Source organism: Mastomys coucha, unplaced genomic scaffold (assembly GCF_008632895.1).
Source record: "Mastomys coucha isolate ucsf_1 unplaced genomic scaffold, UCSF_Mcou_1 pScaffold14, whole genome shotgun sequence".
In the NCBI taxonomy this organism is placed as follows: domain Eukaryota; kingdom Metazoa; phylum Chordata; class Mammalia; order Rodentia; family Muridae; genus Mastomys; species Mastomys coucha.
The window spans coordinates 107,783,090-107,792,188 of NW_022196896.1; positions in this window are offsets into that span (position 1 = coordinate 107,783,090).

Consider the following 9,099-nt stretch of genomic DNA (forward strand, 5'->3'; position numbering starts at 1 on the left):
CCACGTCTCTAACTATCCAGTTTAGGTCTGCCAATCTAGGCAATACCTCTCTATCAGACTCCTTGACAATACAGTCTGTTCAATGGAAATACTGTGATAGACTAGTAAGTTTGGGTCTGTGCATGTATGCCTGTATACATCTGTGTGTCTCTACCAGACCTCCCTTTAACCATAAAATGCTGAACTATGCATAAGTGTGAAATGTATAGTACCTAGTTTTACTTTGTGTCATTCTGAAATACTATGGGAATTATTAAAATGATATCTTTGGGGATCCTAAAAAATGCACTAGCAATGATTTAAGTGATGAACTCCTCACCCACTTATAACTACTCAGGTACTTATCACAACCTCTCCTTTAAGCTCCACCTTTAGTTCAGAAACAGGACCAAGGGAATAGGCTCTCTCCCTGAGAAACAGCAAAAAAAAACAAAAAACAAAAAACAAAAAACAAAAAAACAAAAACAAAACAAAACAAAAAACAAAAAAAAAGCAGAACAAAACAAAACAAAAAACCCCATCTCTATTAACAATAGGGATGCTTCACCTCTGAGTGGAAAAACAGATTCCACATGCTTGCTCCAGATACCACTCTTACCTTTGAGTTACATGATTAAACAAGGAAAATTCTCTCCCATTTGATTCCAATCTTGTGTCTGATCTTGTGGACAACCACTTGGAGAAGTCTTGGCTGAGCTCAAACACGATTTTTTCTTGAAGTCTTAAAGATGGAGCAAAGTTCATGGCTGCTTCTTGTTAGGTTCAATTCTGATTATCTAAAAGAGAAAGGTGGAGTGCTCCCGAGCATGAGAGTGTCACTTTTCTTTGGGGGATGGCCATGAGTGGGTTGTCCATGCCCCAGCAGATGACCTCATATCATCTGCATAAGGTCAGCACTGATTCATCTCAGAGGGTTATAAACAGAAGACATAAAGTTGAGAGGGAGATGTGTCGAGGGGAGAGTCAGAAGCATGCAGAGGAGGGACTATAACCAAAAAAACCACTGTGTGTATGTGTGAATTTTTCAAAAAATATATATAAAAGAGAAAGTTGGAATTAATAGAGAAAAAAATTTAATGCTGACACATGGCTAAACAGTCACACAGATGTTATTAGCCTACTAGACTCTTGAGGGGTGGGGATTTGTCCACCCACCCCTTCTTGTCTTACTTTTTCTTGGTCCATTTGAGTACGCCCAAATATCTGTTCCTAACATTGGAATCTTTCTTTCCTCTCAGTCACTGTCCTATGCAATTTACTTTGCTCATTGACAGCTATTTTGAAAGCCTGAATTTGATTATTCCCCCTGCTGAATATCTGATTTGAGGGTAAAACATTTATACAAATGGGTTTTTTTCTCCTTCCTCTGCCAGCCAGAAGGTCTATATGGCACATGACCACTGGCAAATGTAAAAGGTTGAGCTGGGTTCACAGGGATTCACGCAGACTTGGAGTAGCCTTACCCAGACACAGTTGGGGATAATCGCCTAGCTCCTCATCCTCCTTGATGGATATGGAATCTCCATCAAGAACGTAATCAGTGAATTCAAACTGTCACAGATATGCATATATGTGAACAGGTTGATTAATCCAACATTTTATAAGGAATTCATTACAAGTGACGAAATCAATACATTGAAATAACAAGGTACACGACTAATTAATATCTCGTGTACACAGCCACACAGTATACTACTACCCCACCCAGCCAAACACACCACAAATACAGTACAATTAAGTGTGATTTTGACTTCCCAACAGGCCTTTCTTCCTGAAGATCTGGAGAAAACTCTTAACCAGGTGGACTCCTGCTGTCAAACACTGGTTCTGTCCCTCTCTGAAAGTTTCCTGGAATCCGTGTCTTGGAGTTTTATACCTCTTTTCACTAATGGCCTGCTTCTCCAAGGCAACATAATTGATCTTAATCATGGGGAAACTTGGTTTACGCTCAGAGGGACACTCTGAATCACAGGGTTTTACCCACCCCATGGCCACTAACATTGCTTTCAGTCAGTGCCTTCTGAGATACTGGACACTTGGTGGCAGAGTCAGGGCAGCTATGTGGCAAAGCCCAGCACTTCTACCTTGTGTATCAGCCTGCTCAATGGCGGGAGCATGGAGCGGGATGTAAGAAAGGGTTGAGAAGGGTTTTCATGCAAATAACTTTACATCTTTGGTTGTATTTAATAGAAAGCACTTTCCTAGAGGGTTCAGTCATAAACAGCTTCCTTCCTTTCTTCCTTCCTTCCTTCCTTCCTTCCTTCCTTCCTTCCTTCCTTCTTTCCTTCCTTCTTCTTCCCTCCTGGCTTTCTTCACCTTATCTCTCCTTCCTGTCTCCTTCCTCTTTTAATAATTGTGAATATCAATGAGCCACAGTAATAAAGATGGGTGCCCTGTAACGGAGCTATGCCCCAACCTTTAGCGACACTGGAACACTCCCTGGATCCTTTTTTTTAAAACACGTTCCTTTGCAGGCCACGCTCACAGCTTTAAATCTGAGTTGTTTTATCTTTATGGCTTTGTAGGAAACACAAGAGATTCTGTGGCTGTGGCTGTGACTGTGGCTTTGTGACAGTGTGTACTAGTCGGGTGTTTGGGAAATAATTCATAACTTAAATTAGAAAATGATTGACTCCTTCAATAAATCTGAGACAATTCAAAGGTCACCTACACATCAATGTCACCTGCAGTCACCCTCTCATGGAAGAAGAAGAAGCTGTGAGTGTCTGTATAGGAAATAATGTGCAGCATAAGACCCAGTTGATCTGCTCTTAAGATGAGCACTTAACAACAGTAAGAACTGTCACTGTACTGCCGGCTGCATCCCCCATTTGGATGTTTTAGTACATCTGAGGATGACCAGTAAGTATGCCTGCCAAGGATTAACCAAGACAGATATTCTTCCTTTGCTTCAGACACACTTTCATTAGTAACAGACTGAATTCAACCTCAAGGTGTACAGAGGTAACTCACATTTTGATATCAGACTAAGGAGTGCTCAGTCGAGTCAGGAAAATGAAAAATCGCCCCAAAGCAGGAAAGCAACTGTGCAATCAATCTGATTCTCTTTAATTAGAGCTCTAGCCTCCCATAGAGGCTGGGAGGCCAGAGATCCACCTTCAGGTCCTGGTTGGATGTGGGGATCTTTTGGTGGCCTTCAGTGTTTCCAGGGAGACACTTTCTGGGAGACTAGCACCAACCTAGGGAGGCAGCCTTGAGCTGTTAGAGATTGTGAAAGTTTTTTACTCTAATCGTCACAGGCCAAGGTCAAGACTTTACTAAGACAAGGCCGCAAACCAGCTGGCCAGAGTTCGATGAGGGAGAGAATCACTTTCCTAATTGTGAGAGTCCATGAATTATAGTAATAAAGGGAATGGAGGTGCATGGGGAGAAAGCTTAAGTGCCTGAATCATTATTGATCATTTTTTTCAATCACCCCAGGCAACATAGATCTATAAATATGACCATAAGAAATTGCCAACATTTGACCATTTCTGACCCACAAAAAGCAGCAATTTCATGTACGGTAACTTAATATGATCTGCCTTGCATTAAAGCACTCTGGGGGATCAACAGACAAAAATCAATCCAGCTACTGGATGGTCCTGCAGGCAAGGGATTGGAGGTGGCCTATGCCGGTTTTATTTTCTTTCATTCTGCTTTTAATGAAGAAGAGTCCAACAACATCCAGTGTGATAAATATTCCTTTGTGTCCACCTGTGTGTCTGTATGCTTGTGGAGGCGGGTATGTGTGGCAGGGAGAATTTGCTATGTATATTAGTCAAGATTCTTCACAAGAATAGAACTGATACGATGAACTGATACTAAAAGAGAAATATTAGACTAACTTAGTTGCTAAGGTTGGCAATTTCTGTCTCACACCAGAGTCCAGAACCCAGTATGGTCAGTCTACAAGACTATGTATCTCCATAGTCTCAATCCGGTGCCATAGTCCTGAAAGGTTCTTGAAGGTCGGTCTTCAGTCCATGTTTGAAGTTCAAAGAAGTTAGTTCTAATGTCAGCAAAAGAATCAACATCATCATCTTAATCATCAGTATCAGCAGCAGCAACAACAGGGTAGACGAATTCATCAACAACATGGGAAAGCCAACTGAGCAAATGGTAGTTTTCCTTCTTCAGTCCTTTTATCTGGACTGCAACCAGAGCCGTACCACCTACATTTAGGGTGCCACCACCACCACCACCCACATCAGTCAAGACAATGAAGACAACCCCCCCACAGACAAACTCAAAGGTTAACCCAGTGAACACACTCCTTCAATGAGTCTCACCAGGTGATTCCATGTCCTGTCAAGTTGACAGTTAACAGCTAACCATCATGGTAGGCAGTCATTCTACCCTTAGTACATACCAGCCCTGGATATCTCAATTGAACAGATGAGAAATTAGAGAAATGGGGCATTATAGCCCAACTACTTTCATTGAACAAATGACAAAACTCAGAAACAGGAGCGGAAGAGATGGAGAGATGGCTTATCGGTTAGAAGTGCTGACTGCTCGGGCAAAGGACAGGAGGAGTTCAGTACCCAGCACTGACACTGCAGCTTGCAACTGTCTGTATCCAGTGCCCTCTTCTGGCCCAAAGGACCCAGGAACACAAATAGTGCATATACCTGTAGGCAAGCACTCATACATAAAAAATAAAAGTAAACCAATCTTTTTTAAAAGACAGAAATAGACATTTTTCTTTCTTTGTCATGTGTGCCAATCTGTGTGTACATGTGTGTGTGTGTATCATTCCTTAGAAAACCTTAGGCACCATTCCTCAGTCACTGTCCACCTTGCTTTCTTCTAGAGGGGGCCCCTCATTAACCTGGAACTTAAAAGGAGACTGGACTGGCTGGTCTGGGAGCCTCCTGGATCCACCTGCTTCAACAAGGGCTTTCCATATACTACTCAACCCCTATGCCCGGCTTGATTTCTAAATGTGAGTTTTAAATATCAAACTCATGTCTTTGTGCCTACAAATCAAGGACTTTAGCAATTGAGCTACCCCCAAGGCCCCAGGGTAAACATTTTAAATCAAATCAGGTGAGAGTTGTTCTGAACTATTTTCACACAGCAACAAAAGTCTCCCTCTTCTTGCTCAAGCATTTCTATTTCCTTCCTTCCTTATTCTGCTGTCTCAGTTTCCTCTATTTGAATAACAATTTGGCTCAGCTTGCTAAAAATACCCTTTGTGCACTGTTGGTTTTTTTTTTTTTCATTTTGGTTTCATTGTTGTTACTCTGAACCCTAATTTTTGTGGTGAGACCAGGAAAGGCTGGTGTGCTGGTAGTAAGCACATTTGCTTGAGGCTGGTGTGGCGTTATGCAAACCTAGCTGTGGGGCCCCAGCTCTGATTATTTCTGCAGTCCTGTTCCTTAATCACACACTCTTCTGGAATTTATTTCTGCCCATGCAGAATCTGGGTATTAAATGCTTGGAGTTGCTATTCTTAGAGAGCCTCTATTTTTAGCAACAAACTGTCTCTCTGAGGTGCATACAGCTGCTCATTCACACTAAAGCCTTTTCCACAAAGCTCACATTCTCCTCCCTTTTTAAGGCCCAAAAGGCCTCTGAGGAAAAACAAACAACATGGGTTATATTTAGTTTTCTATTCTACTATCATGAAGCTCTAAATCTAGAGGAAGTTATAAATATACTACAAAGAAACCGCTTTTCTCTCTCTCTTTTTTCAATAGTATTGTAACTCCACACAAAACTGTGGCAAAAAAAAAGAAAGAAAGGAAGGAAGGAAGAAAGACAGAAAGGGGAAAAGGAAAGGAAAGAGAGAAAGAATGGGAGAGAAAGACTGAGAGAGAGAAGGAGAGAGAGAGGGAGAGAGAGTAGAAAGCTGCTCACATTAAAGAAGTCACCTTTGGAAGGTGAATTAGACCTTTGGAAGACACTTGTTCATATGAAGAACCAATAACACTAAGAAATGCTTAAGACAGATCAAAAGCTTTTTAATATTCAAAGAAAGTGGAAGGAATGTCAAAAATAACAAATAACACAAGTTGAATGACTATTGTGTTATATGTTTACTCTTCGAGAACATTCACTGAAGCAAACGCCTGGAAAAGTTCATAAGGAATACCTTTTTTACATCCCACAAACTGCCGGGCGCATTCCCGGCAATGCTCCCAGATCGACCTTTGCCTGTTATCTCAAGTGCTTCCTCTTTTACGAACTCGGAAGCCAAGAGGGTGTTCCATGTTCTTGGAACTCCCAGCCCATTAAAACCTCAAGCCCTGAGACCAGTTCTCTCTCCCTCCTGAGCAACAGTAACTCACACCCAAACCTCTCTGCCGAGAGCGCCCTAACCCACCCAACCTTTCCTCGCCCCTCTTCTCATCCTTAGAGAAAGGACCAAAGGAGCTGAAGGGTTTGCAGCCCCTTAGGACGAACAACAATATGAACTAACTAGTACCCTCATAGCTCCCAGGGACTCAACCACCAACCAAGGAGTACACATGGTGGGACTGATTGTTCTGGCAGCATGTGTATAGCAGAGGATGGCCATGTCGGTAATCAATGGGAGGAGAGGCCCTTGGCCCTGTGAAGGTTCTGTGCCCCAGTGTAGGGGAATGCCAGGGCCAATAAGTGGGAGAGGGTGGGGTGGCAAGCAGGGGGAGGAGGGAGGCAACAGGGGTTTGTTCTTGTTATTTGGTGGGTTTTTTTTGGGGGGGGAGGGGAACTGGGAAAGAAGAAATAACATGACATGTAAATAAAGAAAATATCTAATAAAAATGTAAGAAAAAAAGGATGCAGAGTCTTGACAAACATCTCTTAGTCTGTGTCTGCTTCTCGACTTAGCTTGAGGAGTATTACGGGGTGCGGGGGTGGGGCACACGGTGGGGGGGTGCTCTGCTAGTGGACAGCTTCTTGTGGATCGCCAGGCTTCTTCTGTTTGCACGTGAGGTGAGTGCACACATAATTTAAGGGGTTGAGTTCCTTCTATACTTCCGTTTTGCCATCTAAAAAATTTGTCGAAACAAACAGTATAAATCATTTATGTAAATACCCTAGCCTCGTTCCTATTGGTAGGAACGGCCGCTCCGTGAACGGACATAATTTTTCTTTCTTTTTTTTTTTTTTTTTGAGATAGGGTTTCTTTGTGGCTGTCCTAGAACTCACTCTACAGACCAAGCTGGCCTCGAACTCAGAAATCCGCCTGCCTCTGCCTCCCAAGTGCTGGGATTAAAGGTGTGCCCTACTTATTCACCAGCTTAAATTCCCCTTTCAAGGCTCATCATGAACTCTGCTGTCTTCCTTTCTTCATTCCACTTCCCTCACTCATTGGTCCCTACCCCCGCCCCCCCATCCTATAAATTCTTCCTCTTCTCTTTGTTCCACTCAGAAATCAAAACATAATGATTCTGAGTGGTGTTGGTGATGCCCTGACAGACGTGGGAAACCATCCACTTTCAAATGAAAATTCTGCAGTAAAATATAGAAAGCTAGAGAAGAAGTACCAGCACCTCTTGGAATAAACCCAGAATATTCAAAATATCCTCTTTGGAATGCTACCCCAAGGTTTCTTTTTATTTATAAACTTAACCTGGGTATTATTTTGTGTAGCTGACATTTAAAGTCACAATAAAAACAGGAGAACAGGTCTCAGCTAATTAATATTTCTGGGGTTTAATGATGGTTGTTATTAGATAATATTCCACAGAAACTGTTTCTAATATCTTGACTACAAATGTACCATACTGAAGCTCTATGGCAGGCAAAATAGACTATTGGGAATTAGCCTTGGAAAGTAACCAGTTGTAAAGGTGTTTTCATAAGGGAGCTTGCTTGGACTTCCAAATAAGTTGTTAATGTGCTCACGTGTCCTGACAGCAATTTAGGACATTTTGATCTTCATGCTTTCTCTCTCTCTCTCTCTCTCTCTCTCTCTCTCTCTCTCTCTCTCTCTCTCTCTCTCTCTCTCTCTCCCCCTTCCCCCCACCCTGTGTGTGTGTGTGTGTATGTGTGTGTGTATCTATGTTTGTCTCTGTGTGTGTGTCTCTCTGGGTCTCTGTCTGTGTGTGTGTGTCTGTGTGTGTCTCCCTCTGTCTCTCTCTGTCTGTCTCTCCCAAGCTTTCCTTGTTTCCCTTTTTCTTCAGTCCTTTCATTTTCATTCTTCTATTCTTTCTATCCTTTTACACAAGGACCCTGTTTTTCAAGAACAAGCCTTAATTTTATAACTGGCATTGCTGCATCATGAGAAATCAGTGGAACCTCTGAAAGCCTTTGAAACCCCACTGACTGGTATTCACCGTAACCAGCATTCCAATGGAGGCATCTTCATTTCACAACATGACTCCTCAGTGTCCCAGTGTAAGCTCATGAAAGTCAATGCCCTGCTCTTCTGACTTAGTAGCCTTGTTGCTTAGGAAAGATGGAAAGGTACAAAGTCTTGCACAATTCTGAAGGCAAGGAGCAGGGAGGGAGGCAACCTTTGTTCTAGCCCACATAGCAGCAAGCACACTGGGCAAGACCCACAATCTAGTTATCACGTTCTCCCTCAATGCAGCAGGGATTGCAAATAGACAAGGTCGTGTCACTGGGAATGAAGCGTCGCCAGTTTCCTGTATGGCATTTATGGCACTTGTAAAAAATGTCTCTTGACATTTCCAAGAACTTCAGCCCATGGACCACCTGCTCAGGAAGAGGAAGCAGATCATAAAACTATGTCCCTTGACAACAAGGCCAGTCTTCTACACTAAGCATCTCAGCTCAAGCACAGGAACTATTCTCCCAACCTCTCCATGCCCCCCTCATAGTTATTTGGATGCCAGTTTCTACCTCCTCAAATGCATCTATTAAAATTCCATTCTGACAAGTATTTAATAAATACACATTTGCAGTGTTCTGATGCTGCTTGTATTTTAAAGCCAAATACCGGTTCCTTGAGAAGTGGTTGCCCCGGATAAGCAGATCTTCATGTACTCAAGTGATGCCATGTGAACCTTCTCCCCAATTTAACTGGTCAATAAAGGCTGGAGCTTGTGATTGGGCAGTGAAGGGAGAAAGGTCAAACTGGAGGAACGAGGAGGAGTTGCAGGTAGTGGGAGAGAGGGAGGGGGTGGAGGGAGAAGAGGGGGA